Source organism: Mobula hypostoma, chromosome 2 (genome assembly GCF_963921235.1).
Source record: "Mobula hypostoma chromosome 2, sMobHyp1.1, whole genome shotgun sequence".
In the NCBI taxonomy this organism is placed as follows: Eukaryota; Metazoa; Chordata; class Chondrichthyes; order Myliobatiformes; family Myliobatidae; genus Mobula; species Mobula hypostoma.
Window position 1 is genome coordinate 11,181,846 of NC_086098.1, and position 24,613 is coordinate 11,206,458.

The window sequence follows — 24,613 nt, forward strand, 5'->3', positions numbered from 1 at the left end:
AACTTCACTTCCCTGATGCTCTTGAATGTCCAGTACAGTGCAGGCACCTTCCTCTGTGAAGACTGATGCAAAATACGCATTCTGTTCCTCTGCCATCTCTGCATCTTTCATTACAATATCTCCAGCGTCATTTTGTATCGGTCCTCTATCTACCCTCAACTCTCTTTTACCCTTTATATACTTAAAAAAAGCTTTTAGTATCTTTTTGGGGGAGGCTAGTACGAGAGGGCATGCCTTAAGGATTGAAGGGCGCCCATTCAGAACAGAGATGCAAAGAAATTTTTTTAGTCAGAGGGTGGTGAATCTATGGAATTTGTTGCCACGGGCAGCAGTGGAGGCCAAGTCATTGGGTGTCTTTAAGGCAGAGGTTGATAGGTATCTGAGTAGCCAGGGCATCAAAGGTTATGGTGAGAAGGCGGGGCAGTGGGACTAAATGGGAGAATGGATCAGCTCATGATAAAATGGCGGAGCAGACTCGATGGGCCGAATGGCCGACTTCTGCTCCTTTGTCTTATGGTCTTTGCCAGCTTCCTTTCGTAATTCATATTTTCCTTCCTAATGACCTTTTTAGTTTCCTTCTGCAAGTTTTTAAAAGCTCCCCAATCCTCTGTCTTTCCACTAGCTCTGGCTTCCTTGTATGTCCTCTCTTTTGCTTTTACTTTGGCTCTGACTTCATTTGTCAACCACGGTAGTGTCCTTCTTCCCTTTGAAAATTTCTTCTTATTTGGAATATATCTGTCTTGCACTTCCCTCATTTTTTACAGAATCTCCAGCCATTGCTGCTGTGCTGTGCTTCCTGCAAATGTCACTTTCGAGTCAACTTTGGCCAGTTCCCCCCTCATGCCATTGTAATTTTCTTTATTTCACTGAAATACCAACACATTGGATCTTACTTTTTCCCTCTCAAATTTCAACGTGAACTTGATCATATTGTGACCACTGTTCCCTGAGTGTTCCTTTACCTTAAGCTCTCTTATCACCTCTGGATCATTGCACAACACTCAGTCCAACATAGCCAATCCCCCTAGTGGGCTCAACAACAAGCTGTTCTGAAAAGCCATCCCTTAGACATTCTACAAATTCTCTCTCTTGAGGTCCAGTACTGGCCTGGTTTTCCCAATCCACTTTCATGTTAAAATCTTCAATGATTATCATGACATTGCCCTCCTGACACACCTTTTCTATCTCCTGCTGTAATTTGTAACCCACATCTCAGTTGCTATTTGGAGGCCTGTATACAACTGCCATTAGGGTCCTTTTACCCTTGCCATTTCTTAACTCAACCCATAGAGACTCTACACCTTCCAATCCTATGCCATCCCTCTCGAATGATTTAATATTATTTTTTATACACAAGGCCACACCATCCCCTCTGCCCACTAACCTATCTTTACGAAACACAGCATATCCTTGGACATTCAGCTCCCAATGGCAGCCATCCTTTAGCTAAGTTCCAGAGATGGCCACAACGTCATATTTGCCAATCTGTATTCAAATATAACACTTTCTGTCCAGTATTTGTTGCGTTCTGTCTTAACTGCACCGCGCCTCTGTAACTCGTGCCACCGGCTGTGGTTAAACCTCCTCTCCTGCCTGTTCTTTCTATAATCTCTGTATACGCAAACTTTGATTTATTTCTGTTTTCCCTATCACTCCGGCTCCCATCCCACTGCCAAATTAGGAATGTATTTGCCTAATACAATTGATGTAAATATCTTTGTTGGAACACATTATTGTATCTTGTAGGTTTATGAAGACCTGGTACTGTGTTTGTTTTCTTTAAGGGGGAAAGATTTGTGTGCATAAGTAACTTCAGTTCCCGGTGTGAGATGCAGGTGGTTCACTCGGAACAGGAAAGGGCGTTGGTGAACTGAGGTGCGGAGCCAGAAGCCATCATGAATGTCGTGTCCTGTTACTAAATGTATAAGCGCTTGAAACCCCGCGCAATGTTTGTCTCTTATCAAGAACAAACATAACATCTCCCATAATGTAAAAGGACTAGATGACGAGATGGGACAGAGTTTGTCAAAGGTTCCTAAATCAGCATGCAGAAGTTCCAGTAAGAAAGTATGTGATACTGCTAGTAGGCAATAAGGCATGACAGGTGACAGAAATCTCTGCAGGGAAACACTTTGCATCTGGTGGTCATAATAGACCATAGCACCATAATACAAAGGAGCAGCGAACACCTTGTTTCTGTTCACAGAAAAAAATAATTTTTATCGTTCAAACGTGATGTTTTTATTTGGGACAAAAGACTCCTCAAATTTTGTCATCAGAGTGTCCAAAGTAAAGTCTGTCTCACCAATTTGAAATCTGTTGCAGATGTCCAGAGCATCTTTGCCAATTATGGAAAGAAAGTGGTTTTCAATATTTCCTCCGCAAAGCCAGCTCTGCTGGTCACTAAGTATATATTGAATCGCTGTTTGAAGTGTTTTCAGTTATCTGTTAGGTTGCCGGTAAGCTGCCTAGGTACGGGAGGGCTTAGGTTATCCATTACAGAACTTTGGGGCTCTCACCTGGTATTCTCTGTGTGAATCCAATGAGCTTTGACAGCTTCAAGATACCATGTGCTCTTTGGACGGCAGCTTCCCTTTGAACCTAGCGTCCCTTTCTTCGTCACTCGGGGTATTCAATCACGCTTGGTATTCAGATCCCACGCCGACTTGTAGCCCCATTAACGTGGTCATACCTTTCCTATTCCCCAGTGTCAGACGAGTTCTCCGGTCTGTCCTGACTGAGCACTGCCGTGACATTTTCCCTGATGGATAACACCACCCCTCCTTCTCTAATCCCTCCATCTCTGTTGTGTCTGAAACAACGGAACCCCGGAACATTGAGTTGTCAGTCCCGCTCCTCCTGCAACCAAGTCTCGTTAATGGCTACAATATCATAATTCCATAATTGCCCTGAGCTCATCAGCCTTTCCTGTGATATTTCTTGCATTGAAATACATGCAGCTCAGGACAATAGTCACACCATGCTCAACTAACTTTGTCTGAGGTCTTACCAACATCTGCCTCCACAATCTCTCCACTAACTGTCCTGACACTTTGGTTCCCACCCCCCTGCAACTCTAATTTAAATCCCACCGTGCAGCATTAACAAACCTTCCCACTAGGATATTAGTCCCCCTCCAGTTCAGTTACAAACTGTCCCTTCTGAAGAGGTCCCATCATCGCTGGAATATAGCCCAATGAAACCCGCTTTACAAGATAGTCCCTGCCTTTATTCCTACTGCCAACGAACATGACCATGCACTTCCCTACCATTTCTTTGTCCAATGAGTCCACTCTGCCATTGCCCCATACACCTGCCCTCTCACCATACCCCTTGTTGCCCCGACCAATCAGGAAGCTATCAACTTCAGCTTTGAATATACCTATCGACTTGGCCTCTACCTCAGACTACAGGCTATTTTATTGTGTGCCTTCAAGTGCCCCAAGACCTCATCCATAAGAATCGACTTCATCTTCCCAACCATTGAGGTCAGACTAACTAACCAATCCTTTCTTCTGCCTCTCTCCCTTCTTGAAGAGTGGAGTGACATTTGCAATTTTCCAGAATCTAGTGGTTCTTGAAAGATCATTATTAATGCCGCATGATCTCTTTAGCTTCCTCTTTTAAAACCCTAGGCTATACACAATCTGCTCCATGTGACTTGTCTTCCTTCAAACCTTTCATTTTCACAAGGATCTTCTCCCTCGTTATGGTAATTTCATACACTTCATGATCCCTGACACCCAGAACTTCCAGCACACTGCTAGTGTCTTCCACAGTGAAGACTGATATAGAACATAGAACATAGAAAAGTACAGCACAGTACAGGCCCTTCAGCCCACAATGTTGTGCCAACCCTCAAACCCTGCCTCCCATATAAGCCCCCACCTTAAATTCCTCCATATACCTGTCTAGTAGTCTCTTAAATTTCACTCACAACACGCTGGAGGAGCTCAGCAGGTCGGGCAGCATCCGTGGAAAAGATCGGTTGACGTTCCGGCCCAAAACGTCGACCGATCTTTTCCACGGATGCTGCCCGACCTGCTGAGTTCCTCCAGCGTGTTGTGAGTGTTGCTTTGACCCCAGCATCTGCAGATTATTTTGTGTCTTAAATTTCAATAGTGTATCTGCCTCCACCACTGACTCAGGCAGTGCATTCCACGTACCAACCACTCTCTGAGTAAAAAACCTTCCTCTAATATCCCCCTTGAACTTCCCACCCCTTACCTTAAAGCCATGTCCTCTTGTATTGAGCAGTGGTGCCCTGGGGAAGAGGCACTGGCTATCCACTCTATCTATTCCTCTTATTATCTTGTATACCTCTATCATGTCTCCTCTCATCCTCCTTCTCTCCAAAGGGTAAAGACCTGGTTCCCTTAATCTCTGATCATAATGCATACTCTCTAAACCAGGCAGCATCCTGGTAAATCTCCCCTGTACCTTTTCCAATGCTTCCACATCCTTCCTATAGTGAGGCGACCAGAACTGGACACAGTACTCCAAGTGTGGCCTAACCAGAGTTTTATAGAGCTGCATCATTACGTCGCGACTCTTAAACTCTATCCCTCGACTTATGAAAGCTAACACCCCATAAGGTTTCTTAACTACACTATCCACCTGTGAGGCAACTTTCAGGGATCTGTGGACATGTACCCCCAGATCCCTCTGCTCCTCCACACTACCAAGTATCCTGCCATTTACCTTGTACATATGCAAAATATTTATTTTGCCATTTTGCATATATTCTGAAAATATGCAGAAAGATAGGTCCAGTCCACAGGCTAAGATTCTAAATTGGAGAAAGGCCAACGTTGATGGTATTAGAATGGATCTGATTGGGACAGGCTGTTTTCTAGCAAAGATGTACTTGGTAAGTGGGAGGTCTTCAGAAGTGAAATTTTGTGAGTACAGAGCTTGTATGTGCCTCTCCGAATAAAAAAGTAAAGATAACATGTTCAGGGATCTTAGATTTCAAGAGATACTGAAGCTGTGGTTAATGATGTAAGGGATGTAAGGGATAAATTTGTCCCGGTGAGGAAGATAAAGAATGGTAGGGTGAAGGAACCATGGGTGACAAGTGAGGTGGAAAATCTAGTCAGGTGGAAGAAGGCAGCATACATGAGGTTTAGGAAGCAAGGATCAGATGGGTCTATTGAGGAATATAGGGAAGCAAGAAAGGAGCTTAAGGGGCTGAGAAGAGCAAGAAGGGGGCATGAGAAGGCCTTGGCGAGTAGGGTAAAGGAAAACCCCAAGGCATTCTTCAATTATGTGAAGAAAAAAAGGATGACAGGAGTGAAGGTAGGACCGATTAGAGATAAAGGTGGGAAGATGTGCCTGAAGGCTGTGGAAGTGAGCGAGGTCCTCAATGAATACTTCTCTTTGGTTTTCAACAATGAGCGGGAACTTGATGATGGTGAGGACAATATGAGTGAGGTTGACGTTCTGGAGCATGTTGATATTAAGGGAGAGGAGGTGTTGGAGTTGTTAAAATACATTAGGACAGACAAGTCCCCGGGGCCTGATGGAGTATTCCCCAGGCTGCTCCATGAGGCGAGAGAAGAGATTGCTGAGCCTCTGGCTAGGATCTTTATGTCATCGTTGTCCACGGGAATGGTACCAGAGGATTGGAGGGAGGCGAATGTTGTTCCCTTGTTCAAAAAAGGTAGTAGGGATAGTCCGGGTAATTATAGACCAGTGAGCCTTACGTCTGTGGTGGGAAAGCTGTTGGAAAAGATTCTTAGAGATGTGATCTATAGGCATTTAGAGAATCATGGTCTGATCAGGGACAGTCAGCATGGCTTTGTGAAGGGCAGATCGTGTCTAACCAGCCTGATAGAGTTCTTTGAGGAGGTGACCAGGCATATAGATGAGGGTAGTGCAGTGGATGTGATCTATATGGATTTTAGTAAGGCATTTGACAAGGTTCCACACGGTGGGCTTATTCAGAAAGTTAGAAGGCATGGGATCCAGGGAAGTTTGGCCAGGTGGATTCAGAATTGGCTTGCCTGCAGAAGGCAGAGGGTCATGGTGGAGGGAGTACATTCAGATTGGAGGATCGTGACTAGTGGTGTCCCACAAGGATCTGTTCTGGGACCTCTACTTTTCGTGATTTTTATTAACGACCTGGATGTGGGGGTAGAAGGGTGGGTTGGCAAGTTTGCAGATGACACAAAGGTTGGTGGTGTTGTAGATAGTGTAGAGGATTGTCAAAGATTGCAGAGAGACATTGATATGATGCAGAATTGGGCTGAGAAGTGGAAGATGGACTTTAACCCGGAGAAGTGTGAGGTGGTACACTTTGGAAGGACAAACTTCAAGGCAGAGTACAAAGTAAATGGCAGGATACTTGGTAGTGTGGAGGAGCAGAGGGATCTCGGGGTACATGTCCACAGATCCCTGAAAGTTGCCTCACAGGTGGATAGGGTAGTTAAGAAAGCTTATGAGGTGTTATCTTTCATAAGTCGAGGGATAGATTTTAAGAGTCGCGATGTAATGATGCAGCTCTATAAAACTCTGGTTAGGCCACACTTGGAGTACTGTGTCCAGTTCTGGTCACCTCACTATAGGAAGGATGTGGAAGCATTGGAAAGGGTACAGAGGAGATTTACCAGGATGCTGCCTGGTTTAGAGAGTATGGATTATGATCAGAGATTAAGGGAGCTAGGGCTTTACTCTTTGGAGAGAAGGAGGATGAGAGGAGACATGATAGAGGTGTACAAGATAATAAGAGGAATAGATAGAGTGGATAGCCAGCGCCTCTTCCCCAGGGCACCACTGCTCAATACAAGAGGACATGGCTTTAAGGTAAGGGGTGGGAAGTTCAAGGGGGATATTAGAGGAAGGTTTTTTACTCAGAGAGCGGTTGGTGCGTGGAATGCACTGCCTGAGTCAGTGGTGGAGGCAGATACACTAGTGAAGTTTAAGAGACTACTAGACAGGTATATGGAGGAATCTAAAGTGGGGGCAGGGTTTGAGGGTCGGCACAACATTGTGGACCGAAGGGCCTGTATTGTGCTGTACTCTTCTATGTTCTATAAAACAAGGGAGATGCATTGAAGGTATAGGCAATGGTTCACTTGCATTTCTTGTCAATTTTTTCACTTGACAAGAAATGCAAGATGTTATGTACCAGCAACAATAGATCATACACTGAGTCAGGTTTTAATTTTAAAACCACTATCTTTATTAGTATCTACTTAAAATATAGTCACTTAAATGAAATAAACAGAAATTAACAGTGTTGTGTGTATATGTGTGTGTGTGGCTCCCAAACAATAAAGCTTAGGAACAATTCTTAAAGACTTAAGGTTCAGATGACAAGGTAGAATAGAGGTTGGAAGAGAAATTTGTAATCGACATGGAAGTACGTAGAGAGAAGGCAATACAAAGAATCACAGGTTCCATGCTGGGAAATAACAGTCGTCGAAGATCTTGTCTGTTGAGTCGTTCCGAAATCCACCAGGTGACAGTCACAGGAGTATGATCTTCAAGTGGCTATCACATAACACCCTGATTCCAGGTAAAGGCCCAACAAAAGTGACACCACAGGATACCCAACAAATCCACCCATATGGATTATTATGAAGTGACAGTCACACATCTGTTGTGCACTGCGTGCCGATAATCAACCCAACCTTTTGGGCATAGGAGAGTTCTCAACTTCAGTGACAGCTGAAGTTCCAACAGCTTGTGTCTGTCTGTCTGTCTCTCTTCTTCCTCTCCCCTGTCCCCTTTCTCTCTCATCCACAGCAGGCAGTCACAGCCTGTGACCGATGTCACAGTCCCGCCTCACTCTGGCACTCTTAAAGTAACACTCACAGTACGTGCCTCGTAACAAAGGGAATACTTAAGGCAGAAATCAGGAGGACTCGCAGAAGGCATGAAGTTGTTATAGCAGACAAGGTGAAGGAGAATCCTAAAGGATTCTACAGATATGTTAAGAGCAAAAGGATTGCAAGGGACAAAATTGGTCTTCTGCAAGCAGCATCTATGGAAATAAGTAAACAGTTGATCTCAAAATTACAATTTAGAATCTCAACCTGTGGACCAGACCTATCTTTCTGCATGTATACTTGGTAACTAATTTCATTACGATCACTAGATGCAAAATGGTCCCCTACACAAATTTCTGACACCTACCCCGTCTCATTCCCTAATAGCAGTTTGAGTACTGCACACTCTCTTATTGGGACTCCTACTTACTGATGAAGGAAACTTTCCTGAACATATTTGACAAACTCTATCCCATCTAGTCCTTTCACAGTTTGGGAGTCCCAGTCAATATGTGGAAAGTTTAAAAATCACCTACTATAACAACGTAATGTTTCTTGCAATAGTCTGCGATCTCTCTACCAATTTGTTCCTCTAAGTGCCTCAGACTGTTGGGTGGTCTGTAATACAGCCCCATTAACATGGTCATGCTTATCTTATTTCTCAGTTCCACCCATAATTCCTCACTAGACGAGTTCTCCAGTCTGTCCTGTCATGCCATTTTTTCTGACTTGTAACCCCACCCGTCCTTATATTTGTGGAATTTGTTGCCACATGCAGCTGTGGACACCAGATCATGGTGCATTTGAGGAGATTGACAGGTTCTTGATTGGACATGGCATCAATGGTTACAGGGAGAAGGCCGGGAACTGGGGTTGAGGCGAAGGAAAAAAAAGATTAGCCATGATTGAATAGCGGAGCAGACTCAATGGGCCAAATGGCTTAATTCTGCTCCTATGTCTTATGGTCTACTGGTGTTGTGATATTATATAGTATGTGTGAGTTTTAATATAATGGGGGGATTTCTACCCTTTAGAAGTTAATGTGAACACATACTAAATGTGGTTCCACTAAATTCAGTCTCAGAAATGAAACAGAAAATGAGACTTCCAACCATATGTCTCGCTGTTTTTCATTTCCTGCTGGAGAAGTTACATAAAAGACTTCTATGAATTCAAAACAAAGCTCGGGATTCTTTTGATTCTCCTCTAGCAACCGCATAGGCAACGAAACACACAACTACGCAAATAGTTTAACTAGTTCTATTTGACAAAAGAAATTACTTCCACCACATTAATAGGAGAAAGGCTGTACCATAGTGTGCAGAGGCAATTAGGGAGAGAAATAAAGCATTTAGGAAAGTTGAGAAGCATCATTCTCTGAGTGACCTTATTAAGTATTAAAGGGCACAGACCGCGATGAGGAAAGCAGCAAAGGCAGCGGAAAAGGTTTACTGAAGGTCATATTGTGATAGCATTGGAAAACCGAGCTAAACCGAGATGTTTGGGGAATGATTTAAAAAAAAACGAGGGGATTCATAGGGCTAATAACATTGATTAAAGAAGGTAATATGATCGTAACTGAAATAGAGAAGATTGAGTCACCGGCTCGATCATTTGCTGCAATTCATAATCAAGATAATGTAAATGAAGAGGTTAAACAATGTAGGGACAAGGTTCTAAGTGAACGTGTTGGAAGCCAGCTGTAGCAGTGATAGTATTAGTGGTGTGAATTTAAGAAAGCTGTTAATATTACAGGTCAGATGGCTCCAGGAAAGGATGATATATGTTATTGTATGCTGAAACATATGGCCGATAACTCTCTTAAGATAATAAAATTTTTGAATCATATTTGGAACTTAGGCCATCTTCCCTCCATGTGGAAAATGGCAGTAGTAGTGCCTACTCTAAAACCTGGAAAACCCTCGTTATTGACCAAGATCATTAATGTCCTATTTGTGCAAACTTATGGAATGTATGGTAATAGAATGTTTGAATTATGTTTTGGAAAAGAAGAGATGATATAGTGTTTTATCAGAGCGGATTTCGGAAGGGTAGAATGAAATTGGATTCAGTTTTATGCTTGGAAGATGATATTAGGAAATTTATTGTGATATTAGAAGTTGTAATAGCAGTATTCTTTGATATAGAGAAAGCATATGATATGTTATGGAGGAAGGGTCTTTTGATTAAATTATGGAAGGCTATATAATTTTTTTCTGAGTTTTTATTTGGACAGTCTATGCAGGTATGGGCAGGTAAGGTGTGTTTGGGCTTCAGGGATGGGACTTCACAAGGCAGTATTTGCAGTCCTTTATTGTTCAATATGATTACTGATATTTTCTCTGAGATAGGTACTGTGGTGGGTAGATCACTCTTTGCAGATTTTGGAGCTTTGTGGATCAGAGAAAAAAAATTCAATTTTGTATATAGGATGCTATTAGCAATTAATATGGTTGAACAGCAGGCAAATAGATGGGGGTTTAAGCTTTCAGTAGCTAAAACACAAGTTATATGTTTTGCAAAGGCTGGCACAACCTTGTGGGCCAAAGGGCCTGTAATGTGCTGTAGATTTCTATGTTCTACATTCAAACAGGATCAATAGACCTGCACTTAATTTGAAATTATATAGTCAAACTCTTGAAGTGTCAGTGGTAAGATTTTTTGGCATGTGGTTGGATAATAAGCTGACGTGGAAGCACCACGTCGGGAAGATGATTGACAAATGTAAAGGGGCATTAAATATCCTTAGATGCCTATGCAGGTATTCTCGAGGTGCTGCATAAAAATCTCTGTTGACTATATATCTATATATATATATATAGGTGGGAGGAGAAGATGGTGGCGCGACACAGCTCACAGCAGCCACTTCGGTGCTGATGTCTGTTATCTGTCAAGTAGGGGGCCGTGCACAATCCTGATTTGATGGAGACGGACATGAGAGCACGGAGGAACATCTGGTGAAACTTCTGAAATGCCTGCTTCACTGCCGCTGCTACTGTGTGATCCAGAATCTCCGGAGGGGAAGGCCCCGTGTCCTCGGCTTTGCTTGTTGCTCGGCGGCCAGGGCGGGATCGAAGCGCTCAGCAGAGGATGGTGCTCGGAGAGGCTGTGTCGAAGGGCTGGTCGGAGGCTCGAAATTTTCGGACGGACTCAGAGTCCGCTGCGGTCGGGTGCTTCCAATGGTGCTGCATTGGCAAGTTGGCGGCACTTGGAGGTTCATGGCAGGGAGAGTTTCTCCCTTCTGCCGCCTGCGTGAGATGATGAGTCTATCGGGACTTTGAGACTTTTTTTTACTGTGCCCATGGTCTGCTCTTTATCAAATTATGGTATTGCTTTGCACTGCTGTAACTATATGTTATAATTATGTGGTTTTGTCAGTTTTAGTCTTGGTTTGTCCTGTGCTTTCTTGTGATATCATTCTGGAGGAACGTTGTATCATTTTTTAATGCATGCATTTTTAAATGACAATAAACGAGGACTGAGTGTCCTCATAATCTAACAATTGTTTAATTAGATTGGTACTTGATTATAGCTGTGGCGCTTATGGATCAGCTAAATCTTCAAAGTTAAAATGTTTGGATGTTAAGGTCATCTCCTGCTTCAGCTTTACTGGTTGAAATGGGACAATTACCCTTACAGTTGTGGAAGATAAAGTTGTTGTTAACATACTGGGTTAACCTGAGTGGGTAGAGGAATGATCACCTGATAAAAGTGTGTTGGAAGACTGTTGGGAACATCACAAGAGTGATTTTAGTTTTGGGAGGCTGAGTTCTCATTACACTAGGAATATGGGTTTGTTGGATTATGTGATTTGTCCCACTGTAGCTTTTTTGGGAACTCCACTGTACTTTTTTCCAGTGGCTTTTAGTTGATTTTAGGCTGCATGAGTTAATGAAATCCAGGGATCCTGATATGCCTGAGAGTCTGTTGGTTCATCAGTATGTTAAGGAAAATTATCGTGATTCGTTAACTATTTTTACTGATGGATCAAAAGATAATTTAATGTGGAATGTTGGTGTGGTTGTTTCTGTGCCTGAATTACAGGTAACAATAAAGAAATGTCTTGCTATTTTATCAGTGTATACTGCAGAACTGGTTGCCATAATTTTAGGCTTACAGTGAGTGGAGGAAATCTGTCCTTGCAAAGTTATAATTTGCTCTTCTTTGGCTTTGACTAGTCTGAAAACAGGTCGTTCTACCAGTTCTGGGAGAAAGCCTGTGTACCACAAGAGTTTAGGGATGCAAATGTCATCCACCTATACAAGAGCAAGGGGGAGATTGCATCCTGTGACAACCAGGGCAGAGCCGGGAAGATCATGGCCTGTATCATACTGAACAGGATTACCTCTCCCCTCCCTGACGACATTATCTCAGAGAGCCAATGTGGTTTCAGATCTAACAGAGGGACAGTGGACATGATCCTTGTTGTCAGATGCAGGAAAAGTGCCAGGAACAGAACAAGAATCTCCGCATCTTCTTGGTGGACCTGATGAAGGCATTTGATACCGTCAGTTGCACAAGCCTTTGGCGCATCCTTACTAAGTTAGGCTGCCCCCTGCCCCCCCCCCCCCCAAGGCTGGTCAGCATTGTCAGGTCATTCCACGATGGTATGATGGCCAGGGTCATCAAAAATAGCTGCACCTCTGACCCCTTCCTAGTAACTAACGGTGTCAAGCAGGGCTGTGTCCTCGTGCCTACTCTGTTCAGCCTGCCGTTTGCACGATGCTGTTCTCTGCTCTCTCACAGGCTGATGCAGGAATAACAATTTGCTCCAGGACTGATGGACACTTCAAGGCCAAGACTAAAGTGCTGGAATCGATAGTGTGGGACTTCCCCTTTGCAGATGACTGCTCTCCTGCAGTGCACAGTGAGAGGGACCTGCAGGAGCTCGCTGACTACCTCGCTGTGGCAGCAAGAAAACTCAGCCTAACCATCAGCCTGCAGAAGACTTCAATTCTACTTCAGCCCGCACCCAATACCAACCCTGCAGAACCACAAATTGAGGTTGAAGGCACATAGCTCAACAATGTTGATGCCTTCACCTGCCTCACCTCCTCCTGCAGCCTAGATCATGAGGTCTCAAACAGACTCCCAAAAGCTGGGGCAGGCTTTGGACACGTGTGTGGGGAGAACGTGGTATGTGGCTGGAGACCAAGATGGCAGCCTACAGAGCAGTCGTCTTGACTAGAGGTGTTGAGGGGAATGATCAGGTTGATTGTTAGACCAAGAAAGGAGCTGGTGGTAGACCTGAGGAGAGCTAAGGTACCGGCGACCCCTGTTTCCATCCAGGGGGTCAGTGTGGACATGGTGGAGGATTACAAATACCTGGGGATACGAATTGACAATAAACTGGACTGGTCAAAGAACACTGAGGCTGTCTACAAGAAGGGTCAGAGCCTTCTGCCTTCTCCTACTTTCTGAGGAGACTGAGGTCCTTTAATATCTACCAGACGATGCTGAGGATGTTCTACGAGTCTGTGGTGGCCAGTGCTATCATGTTTGCTGTTGTGTGCTGGGGTAGCAGGCTGAGGGTGGCAGACACCAACAGAATCAACAAACTCATTTGTAACGCCAGTGATGTTGTGGGGATGGAACTGGACTCTCTGACGGTGGTGTCTGAGAAGAGGATGCTGTCTAAGTTGCATGCCATCTTGGACAATGTCTCCCATCCACTACATAATGTACTGGGTGGGCACAGGAGTACATTCAGCCAGAGACTCATTCCACCGAGATGCAACACAGAGCGTCATAGGAAGTCATTCCTGCCTGTGGCCGTCAAACTTTACAACTCCTCCCCTGGAAGGTCAGCCACCCTGAGCCAATAGGCTGGTCCTGGATTTATTTCATAGTTTACATATTACTATTTAACTATTTATGGTTCCATGACTATTTATTATTTATGGTGCAACTGTAACGAAAACCAATTTCCCCCTGGGATAAATAAAGTATGACTATGACTACTATGACTATAAAAGAGGTATAATAATATAATGGCTAGGATGCCTAAGACATTTGTACAGTACTGTGAAGCAGAGAGTGAGTTTGTAACTCTGGCAAGAGCAAAGGAGCATCCATTAGTCTTGTGAGACCATGGATCTGCACCCGGAAAGTCTTCACTCTCCAGGGTGCAGGCCTGGGCAAGGTTGTATGGAAGACCGGTAGTTGCCCATGCTGTAAGTCTCCACCCTCCACAACACCGATGTTGTCCAAGGGAAGGGCATTAGGACCCATACAGCTTGGCACCAGTGTTGTCACAGAGCAATGTGTGGTTAAGTGCCTTGCTCAAGGACACAACACGCTGCCTCGGCTGGGGCTCGAACTCACGACCTTCAGGTCGTTAGTCCAATGCCTTAACCACTTGGCCACGTGCCCACACTCAGAGGATCTCTCTCTCTCTCTCTCACACGCACAATATTGGAGGAACTCAGCAGATCGGGTAGCATGGATGTTTTGGGCCAAGACCCTTCATTGGGACTGGAAAGGAAAGGGGAGGACCCCAGGATGGGGGCGGGGAAGGAGGCTAGCTGAAGAACCTGATATGGGTGAGGCCAGGTAGATGGGAAAGGTAAAAAGATGGGGAAGAAGGAATCTGATAGGAGAGGAGAAGAAGGAAGGAGGAGGGGACCCAGGGTTAGGTGAGGGGTAGTAAGAGGCCAGAGTGAGGAACAGATAAGAGGGAGGGAGGCTCTTAGAAGCGATGATGTAAACCCTCGCGTCGGGACGGGAATGATAAAGGTTTGCGTGTCTATTGGTGGGTCCTCGGAGGGCTGTCGTGGCCGATCCGGGACCCACATATTCTGAGGCAGTGTGAGCAAGAGTAGGTGGTGTCTGTGGTTAGATCGGTTTAGATATTGTGCACCGAATGAACAGCCTTTTGCGGACCTTGCAATTAAGAAAGAAGGCGGAGATAAAGCTGCCCAATAATCTGAGAAGGGAGCAAGTTCTATTTACTCACATCGTTCATTGCCGCCCACCTGGTCAGGGTTAATCAGTAATTTAGGTGCGAATAAGGAGCGGGGCCACGGGTATCGTTCGCCTAACGGAGCAGGAGCGAAATTAGTGTATTTTTGGCTCCGGGAATTGGCTTTGGAGCGGAGGTGTATTTCACTTCGTCTATAAACCAGTGAGTATTCTTATAAGAGCAAACTTTAGCATTGAACTCGTTTTAACCCTTTAATATAGAAATGAGTCAACAAGGCAAAACTCCGGCTGTTTTGATTTGCATGCTGTTTGAATAAGGTTGTTTGTTGATACCATATAATCAGGAGGCAGTGTGCGCTTTAATTATAACTTTATTTTATATAATTACAGAGATGAGCGGGGGAGGAATTTGTTTTAAAATTCACCCCGCGGCGCTTGGCAATGCCATCTACTCGGAAGACCAGACCTGGTGAAGAGAAACGGGAATTAATCTAAATTTTACCAAGTTTCCATCTTATCTATGTTAGGAAGAAAACTTCGTTTAAAAATTTTAAACGAATTCTCGCTTTTCTAGGTCCATGCGCCGAAAATCAACGGAGAATAGCAGGTGCAGGAGAAAAGTTGCTGGAAATACTTAGTGGATCAGGGTTGTGTCTGCGTCTGCGAAGATAGTAAAATCCAATTATTCAGTTCTGAAAAATGGGTCTTTGGCATGACTCCGCTTTCGCCTTGACCTGCCGAGTTTCCCATAACCTTTGCTCTTACTCGCATTTACTGGATACAGGAGCCGGTCTTAAAGCAGGCGGACCAAAGCTTCCCCGTGTCGACCCGGAACGTCGACTGGTCATGCATTTCCTGACCTGCTGAGTTCCTCCAGCACCTTGTGTGAGTTGTTGTTTCTTGCCCGTTCTTTTTTCTTAGAATGTACGATCTGCGATCGGCTTGGCTTTGTGGGCTTAGCTGTACGTTTTCAAAACCGCCCTTTTATTCCGCACGGCTGCAGGCACAATATGGGAGAGTGATTGCTGGTTATTTGCCGGTGTCAAATTATGACATAGGCGATCACCGTCTTTCTATGACCACGATCGCTCTTGGCAATTTTTTACAGAAGTGGTGTGCCATTAACAAGAGAAAATTTGCAGACGCTGTTAATCCAAGCAACACACACACACACAAAATGCTGGAGGAACTCAGCAGGCCAGGCCGCATCTATGGGGGAGGGGAAAAAAAAGTACAGTCGACGTTTCGGGCCGAGACCCTGCCGAAGGTTCTTTCATTGATTCTATTATAGTTATTATTCTGTTATCGATTTATTGAGTATGCCCACAAGAAAATGAATCTCAGGGTATATATGTACTTTGATAAATTTACTGTGAACTTTGAAAAGCACGGCCCGGCTGTCGGGAAGATATTTTCACCAATAAAACACAAAGAATTTACATTTTTGTTCATTTTGGTTTAATATTATTTTGTGTAACTTTTGAAAATGCTTGTATTGCTCTGAGTGAATCCACCTGTTTGAGGCAAAGTACTGGTCAGTGGTTTGACAGCGGGGCAAAAGAGCAGAAGTACTTGCAGGTGGATTGAAAGAACTATGGTTCAATTTAATATCAGAGAATGTATAATGTCACGTATCCCGTGACGGTTAAAGAACCAGCAGAGATGGAAAACACTTTGGAGTCCAGTATTGTTGTTAACTAATATAATCTATCAGTAACTACGCAGTACAATAAATCACAGGTTAGCAAAGATTATGTATAAGTAAGTAAATCAGTAAGTGTGGAAATACATATGAAAATCAAGCTTCTTCAAGTCTAGGGGTCAGTAGATAGTCTTACAACAATGAGTAAAGTTCAGTTTGTGGTATTCAGTTGAGTAGTGATGTGGAGAGAGAGAGGGAGGGAGAGATTTGAGTCTTCAGTTGAGCTGACGCCGTCGATCTTCTCGTTGTCCTCCGAAATCCTTTAAAAGTCACCATCTGTGACTTCAACAAAGGGGGCCGGTTTTCGGTGGTGGAAACCACAGTCTAGAGTCCATCAAAAACTACTGTCCATCCTAACACTTTGACATCTCAACAGTCTGTCTCTGTGTGCCTCTCCCACAAGGGGGAGGTGCATATAAATATATATCTCACCAATATGGTCAAAAATAAAGGCATAGACCAAATAATCAAATTACCAAAAATATCATTTTTTAATCAAACACAAATGGATACAGAAGAAACACTTCCAAATTAAACAAATAGTAAAATCAGAATAAAAACACCTATATTTTTGCTCTTCATATCTGAGCATAAACTCTGAGAGTATTCACATAATTGTCTTTGAATTGTTGTAAAGAGCGTTAATTAATCATTTGTTGCATTGCTCAGCTACAATCTAACAGAGTCTTGGTATGATATTTAAATAATTCTCGTTTCTGTACTGTCTATTTTATGAAGCGAAGTAACTGCCTCATTGGTTTCTCTTATCAGCGCTCACTGTAACATTTTTTACAATTGCATCAACCAGACATTGCTCTGAGCAGGAAATTTTTACATGGCCGGAAAACTGTGGGCCACTTTAATAAAACCTTTTGTAATATGCATACTATGAATATTTAGAATGAAAACTGAAACATCACATACTTCTGATTTTATTTATTATTTGAAGGGTATAATGAAGTACAGCACAACAAAGAAAATCTTTCATGTTTTCTCGTCTATCTTTATTACAGCTGTGTGGTAACAAAGGTTATGTGCACAGCAGCGTTGCAGTTACTGCAGGGCTCTCTGTCTATCCATCATGACTGATGTATTATCCTTCTCAACCCCATCCTCCTGCCTTCTCCCTGTAACATTTGACCCTTGCTAATCAAGAACCATTCAACTTCTGCTTTGAATACACCCAAGGACTTAGCTTCCACTGGTGTTGCCTCACCTGCTGAGTTTCTCCAGCATTTTATGTGTAGTCCCCCTGGCCACCCTCAGGGTCGCTCGGCTCGCTGTCGTCTAGGGAAACAGCCCTCGGCCCCGCCAAACTGGGTAACTAGTTTGTGTGGATGCTGTGTGATGTACCCCACCCCGCCCAAATAACAGACAATACACCAGATACGATTAAATGATTTACAGCTTATAGATAATACTGGAACTATATAATTAATAGAGAATAAAATATGAAAGGAAAATAAAAGGTGCCACACTTATCAAAATTCAATCTCTTCGTGCACAAACAGTTGGAGCTCAGGACCCTTCTTCTTCACCCCGCGACCCCTTGGACCACCTCTACCGGCCGCCTGGGACCAACAATGGTGGTCGACCAGACACGAGTCCGTCTCCGTCTCCTCTCCTCGTCAAACGCCCTCCTTGGGGTCCGACCCCGTTAGCGGATCCTGTGTGTCTCTCTCTCCCGCCTTCTGCCCCAAAACCGCGTGCATACAATATCTTACAGGTACACCAAAAACATAACAACTATCGCAATTGGTTCATAACATCATCTTATCAGTAACATGATTCAACAAACTGCTAACGGGTGGACTTTCTCAGCATTTAACATAACAAAAAAGCATTCCCAAGTACAACATAACAAAGAAGCCATTTTAATTAGCCTACGCAGTAACATAAGAGACGAAACCCCCTTACACTCTCCCCCCCCACCAAATAAAGTCATGTCCTCATGACTTCTAAATAACTCGCCAACAGGTCCTGCAGACACACAACACGCACATACACAGATACACACAGTGACAGTGCTCCCCAGACAGTGGACCTTACTCCCGTCCTACGGGCACTACATAGGCCAACCTATCTGGGAGCTTCTTAACCCTCCGAGACCTCCGTACCCCCTCACCTAAACCCAAAAGGCTCAGACACTACTAGGGATACCTCGGGCCTGCTTGCCAACTCCTCTCTCACTCAGGCCACCACTACAGCTCGGAGCCCCCTGTCCCATGTCCGGGGCCCCGCCTCTCCTCCTTCCTGATCCTGCCGTAACTCAGATTGCCCACTACACCTGACTCAGTGGGAGAAGGGCCAAAGGTCTCTTCCTCAATCACGGGGAAGTTAGTGAAAGGCAGCAGGTACCACATGTGCAGCACATCATCCTTCGAATCCCTATCCTTCCTCATTACCTCGATCGGTAGCTGCTGTTTGAGTTTCCCCAAACTGAAACATTTAGCCGGGGCTACCCCTTCAGCCTCCTGCAGTCGAGACGTCAGCTTCTTCGGGAACTCCTTCAACTCTCGCCACAGCCTCCGCAGTTCTGACTCACCATCTGGGACGCAGTTACTGCAGCAGCTTCTTCCACCTTGACCTGAGAAGCAGCAGTTAAAGAATGAGCCTCCAGCTTTTTCTTCCTGATGACGTCTTATAAGACCATAAGACAAAGGAGCAGAAGTAGGCCATTCGGCCCATCGAGTCTGCTCCGCCTTTTTATCATGAGCTGATCCATTCTCACATTTAGTCCCACTGCCCCGCCTTCTCACCATAACCTTTGATGCCCTGGCTACTCAGATACCTATCAACCTCTGCCTTAAAGACACCCAATGACTTGGCCTCCACTGCTGCCCGTGGCAACAAATTCCATAGATTCACCACCCTCTGACTAAAAAAATTTCTTCGCATTTCTGTTCTGAAAGGGCGCCCTTCAATCCTGAAGTCATGCCCTCTCGTACTAGACTCCACCATCATTGGAAACAACTTTTCCACATCCACTCAGTCCATTCCTTTTAACATTCGAAATGTTTCTATGAGGTCTCCCCTCATTCTTCTAAACTCCAAGGAATACAGTCCAAGAGCGGACAAACGTTCCTCATATGTTAACCCTCTCATTCCCAAAATCATTCTCGTGAATCTTCTCTGTACCTTCTCCAATGTCAGCACATATTTTCTTAAATAAGGAGACTGAAACTGCCCACAGTACTCCAAGTGAGGTCTCACCAACGCCTTATAGAGCCTCAACATCACATCCCTGCTCCTATACTCTATTCCTCTAGAAATGAATGCCAACATTGCATTCGCCTTCTTCACTACTGACTCAACCTGGAGGTTAACTTTAAGGGAATCCTGTACGAGGACTCCCAAGTCCCGTTGCATCTCAGAACTTTGAATTCTTTCCCCATTTAAATAATAGTCTGCCCGTTCATTTTTTTCTGCCAAAGTGCATAACCATACACTTTCCAACATTGTACTTCATTTGCCACTTCTCTGCCCATTCTTCCAATCTATCCAAGTCTCTCTGCAGACTCTCCGTTTCCTGAGCACTACCGGCCCCTCCACCTATCTTCGTATCGTCAACAAACTTAGCCACAAAGCCATCTATTCCATAATCCAGATCGTTGATGTACAATGTAAAAAGAAGCGGCCCCAACACTGATCCCTGTGGAACACCACTGGTAACCGGCAGCCAACCAGAATAGGATCCTTTTATTCCCACTCTCTGTTTCCCGCCAATCAGCAACGCTCTATCCACGTATGTAACTTTCCTGTAATTCCATGGGCTCTTATCTTGTTAATTAGCCTCACGTGTGGCACCTTGTCAAAGGCCTTCTGAAAATCCAAATATACAACATCCAGTGCATCTCCCTTGTCTAGCCTACTGGTAATTTCCTCAAAAAATTGTAATAGGTTTGTCAGGCAGGATTTTCCTTTAAGGAATCCATGCTGAGTTCTGCCTATCTAGTCATATGCCTCCAGGTACTCTGTAACCTCCTCCTTGACAATCGACTCCAACAACTTCCCAACCACCAACGTCAAGCTAACAGGTCTATAATTTCCTTTTTGCTTCCTTGCCCCCTTCTTAAATAGCGGAGTGACATTTGCAATCTTCCAGTCTTCCGGAACTATGCCAGAATCTATCGACTTTTGAAAGATCATCACTAATGCCTCCGCAATCTCCACAGCTACTTCCTTCAGAACACGAGGGTGCATTCCATCTGGTCCAGGAGATTTATCGACCTTTAGCCTATTCAGCTTCCTGAGTACTTTCTCTGTCGTAATTGTGACTGTGCACACTTCTCTTCCCTGCCACTCTTGAGTGTCCGGTATCCTGCTGTCTTCCTCAGTGAAGACTGATGCAAAATACTTGTTCAGTTCCTCTGCCATCTCCTCATCTCCCATTACAATTTCTCCAGTATCATTTTCTATCAGTCCTATATCTACTCTCACCTGTCTTTTACTCTTTATATGCTTGAAAAAGCTTTTAGTATCCTCTTTGATATTATTTGCTAGTTTCCTTTCATAGTTAATCTTTTCTCTCTTAATGACCTTGGTTTGCTTTTGTAAGGTTTTAAAAACTTCCCAATCCTCTGTCTTCCCACTAATTTTTGCTTCCTTGTATGCCCTCGCCTTTGCTTTAACTTTGGCTTTGACTTCTCTGGTCAACCACGGTTGCATCCTTTTTCCACTCAAAAATTTCTTCTTTTTTGGAATATACCTGTCTTGCACATTCCTCATTTTTTGCATAAAGTCCAGCCACTGCTGCTCTACCATCTTTCCCGCCAGTGTCTCTTTCCAGTCAACTTTGGCCAGTTCCTGTCTCATGCCACTGTAATTTCCTTTACTCCACTGAAACACCGACACATCAGATTTCGGCTTCTCTTTTTCTAATTTCACAGTGAACTCAATCATGTTATGATCACTGCCTCCTAAGGGTTCCTTCACCTCAATCTCTCCAATCACCTCCAGTTCATTACACAATACCCAATCCAGTACAGCCGATCCCCTAGTGGGCTCAACAACAAGCTGTTCTAAAAAGCCATCTTGCAGATATTCTACAAATCCTCTCTCTTGAGATCCAGTGCTGACCTGATTTATCCAATCTACTCGCATGTTAAAATCCCCCACAATTATCATAACACTGCCCTTCTGACAAGCCTTTTCTATTTCCTGTTGTAATTTGTAGTCCACATCCCTGCAGCTGTTTGGAGGCCTATAAATAACTGCCATCAGGGTCCTTTTACCCCTGCTATTCCTTAGCTCAACCCATAAAGATTCTGCACCTTCCGATCCTATATCACCTCTTTCTAATGATTTAATATCATTTCTTACCAATAAAGCCACGCCTCCCCCTCTGCCTACCTTCCTATCCTTCCGATACACCGTGTATCCTTGGACGTTCAGCTCCCAGAGACATGCATCCTTTAGCCAGGTCTCAGTGATGGCCACAATATCATACCTGCCAATCTGTAGCTGTACAACAAGATCATCCACCTTATTTCTTATGCTGCGTGCATTTAAGTACAACACCTTAAGACCGGTATTTGATACCTCTTGCTTTGATTTCACTGCAACTCATCCCAATGGCTACACATTTGCCCCATCACCTGCCTGTCTTTCCTGACATCTTTACTGCTCACTATCTTGGATTTATTTCTGTTTTCCCCTTCCTCCGCTCTATCATTCCGGTTCCCATCCCCCTGCCAAGTTAGTTTAAACCCTCCCTAACAGCTCTATTAAACTTTCCCGCCAGGATATTGGTCCCCTTCGCGTTCAGGTGTAACCTGTCCTTTTTGAACAGGTCATACTTTCCCCAGAAGAGATCCCAATTATCCAAGAATCTGAAGCCCTGCCCCCTACACCAGTCTCTCAGCCAGGCATTCATCTGCCTGATCCGACGACTCTTGCCCTCGCTAGCACGTGGCACAGGTAGCAATCCCGAAATTACTACCCTGGAGGTTCTGCTTCTCAGCTTTCTTCCTAACTCCTGGAAATCTCTCTTCAGGACCTCCTCCTTTGTCCTATCTATGTCATTGGTACCAACATGTACCAAGACATCTGGCTGCTCACCCTCCCCCTTTAGAATATTCAGGACCCGATCCGAGACATCCCGTACCCTGGCACCTGGGAGGCAACACACCATGCGGGTATCTCTGTCAGGCTCGCAGAATCTCCTGTCTGTTCCCCTGACTATGGAATCCCCCACGACTACCGTATTTCTCTTCTCCCTCCTTCTCTCCTGCACAACAGCGCCAGGTCTTCCAGGTCAACTTTCAGTTTTTCCACTTCATTTAAACTCGCGATAGTCATCTTCAGGTTCCTTTCAAGCGTCCACCTCCCTTTTCTGAGATCTGTCTCCACTTCTTCACCTCCTCGGGAGTGCAGTCAAACTCCCCTCCCCGGGCTCTCGCTTTTCTGTTGGCCTTAATCAGAACACTTCCTTGATCTTCCCCAACTTGTAAGTCTTCCAATCTTTGGTGCCCCTCTGTCAGGGTGGCCAGTGGAGTGTTCGCCATACAGCACAATCTTGGGCAGGCAATGATCCTCCGTCCTGGAGACGTGCCCTGCCCAGCGCAGCTGCATCTTCAACAGCATGGCCTCAATGCTGGTGACCTCCGCCTGTTCGAGGACTTCGATGTTGGTGACGAGGTCACTCCAGTGGATGTTGAGGATGGTGCAGAGGCAGCGCTGGAGGAAACGCTCAAGGAGTCGTAGGTGGTGATGGTAGGTGACCCACGACTCGGAGCCGTACAGGAGAGTGGTCAGTACGACAGCTCTGTACACGCTGACCTTTGTGCCTTCCTTCAGATGCTCATTGTTCCAGACTTTTGTACAGCCTGCTGAATGTGCTGTTTGCCTTTGCCAGTCTGTTGTCAATCTCTTTGTCGATCTTGGCATCTGACGAGATGGTGCACCCCAGGTAGCTGAACTGGTGGACTGTCTTCAGCTCTACCTCACCGATGGTGATGCGGGGAGGGTGGTAATCTTCTTGAGATGAGGGCTGGTGGAGAACTTCTGTTTTCTTCAATCTGGCTTCCAGTCCAAAGAGCTCGGCAGCCTCTGCGAAGCAGGACGTTATACGCTGCAGGGCTGTCTCTGTGTGGGCAACAAGGGCAGCATCGTCTGCGAACAGTAGCTCTCGGATGAGTTCCTCCAATGTCTTTGTGTGGGACTGGTGTCTTGGTGTGGGACTGTAGTCGCCTCAGTTTGAACAGGCTGCCATCGGTGCGTTATTGGATGTAAACACCGTCCTCATCATCAAGGTCTTCTGTGGCCCTTCCGAGCATCATGCTGAAGAAGATGGTGAAGAGAGTCAGCGTGAGGATGCAGCCTTGCTTTACTCTGTTGCCTTTTGGGAAGAGTTTGTGTAGCAGAACATTTTGCATCCAGTGACCACAATGGCATTAGTTTCAAAGTAAATCTGCAAAAAGATAGGTTTGGTCTGTGGGTTGAGATTCTAAATTGGAGAAAGGCCAACTTTGATGGTATCAGAAATGATCTGCCAAGGGTGGATTGGGGCAAGCCATTTTCTGGCAAATATGTACAGTACTTGGTAAGTGTGAGGCCTTCAAAAATAACATTTTGAGAGCATAAGGCTTGAATGTGTCTGTCAAAGTAAAAGGTAAAGATAACAAGTGTAGGGATCCTTGATTTTCAGGAGATATTGAGGCCCTGGTTAAGTGAACAAAAGGAGGTGCTTGGCAGGACCGAATGAAGTGCTTAAGGAGCATAAGAAATGCAAGAAAACTCTGAAGAAAGAAATCAGGAAAGCTAAGAGAAGGCATGAAGTTGCTCTCGCAGACAAGGTGAAGGTGAATCTTAAGGGATTCTACAGATATGATAAGAGCAAAAGGATTGCAAGGGACAAAATTAGTCCCCTGGAAGACCAGAATGGTACTCAATATGTGAAGCCTAAACAGATGGGAGAGATCTTAAATTAATTCTGTATTTACTCAGGAGATGGACACAGAGCCTATAGAAGTGAGGCAAATGGAATGAAATTCACGGACCCTGTACAGATTAGAGTAGGAGGTCTTGCTACCCTGAGGCAAATCGAGATGAAAAAATCTCCAGTGCCTGTGAAGTGTTCCCTCAGACCCTACAGGAGGCAAGTACAGAAATTGCTGGGACCTTAGCACAGATAGTTAAATCATCCTTGGTGGCATGGGAGGGAACATACAATTTGAGGATAACCAATGTTGTTTCACTGTTTTTAAAAAAGGCTCAA

At 44.6% G+C, this 24,613-nt stretch overlaps 1 protein-coding gene across 4 annotated transcripts in view; it reads left to right on the forward strand.

Moving 5' to 3' along the window:
- The first annotated feature begins 14,666 nt into the window (after positions 1 to 14,666).
- The window catches only part of LOC134337993 (amine sulfotransferase-like), an 87,078-nt gene continuing 77,131 nt past the window's right edge, over positions 14,667 to 24,613 (forward strand). The window contains exon 1 of one of the 4 annotated variants that reach the window (XM_063033481.1): positions 14,667 to 14,895. The gene's annotated coding sequence lies outside the window, so the exon portion shown is untranslated. Of the gene's footprint in view, positions 14,896 to 15,489; positions 15,579 to 24,613 lie in introns of those variants that run through there. The other 3 variants (XM_063033472.1, XM_063033490.1, XM_063033499.1) reach the window with 3 other exon arrangements.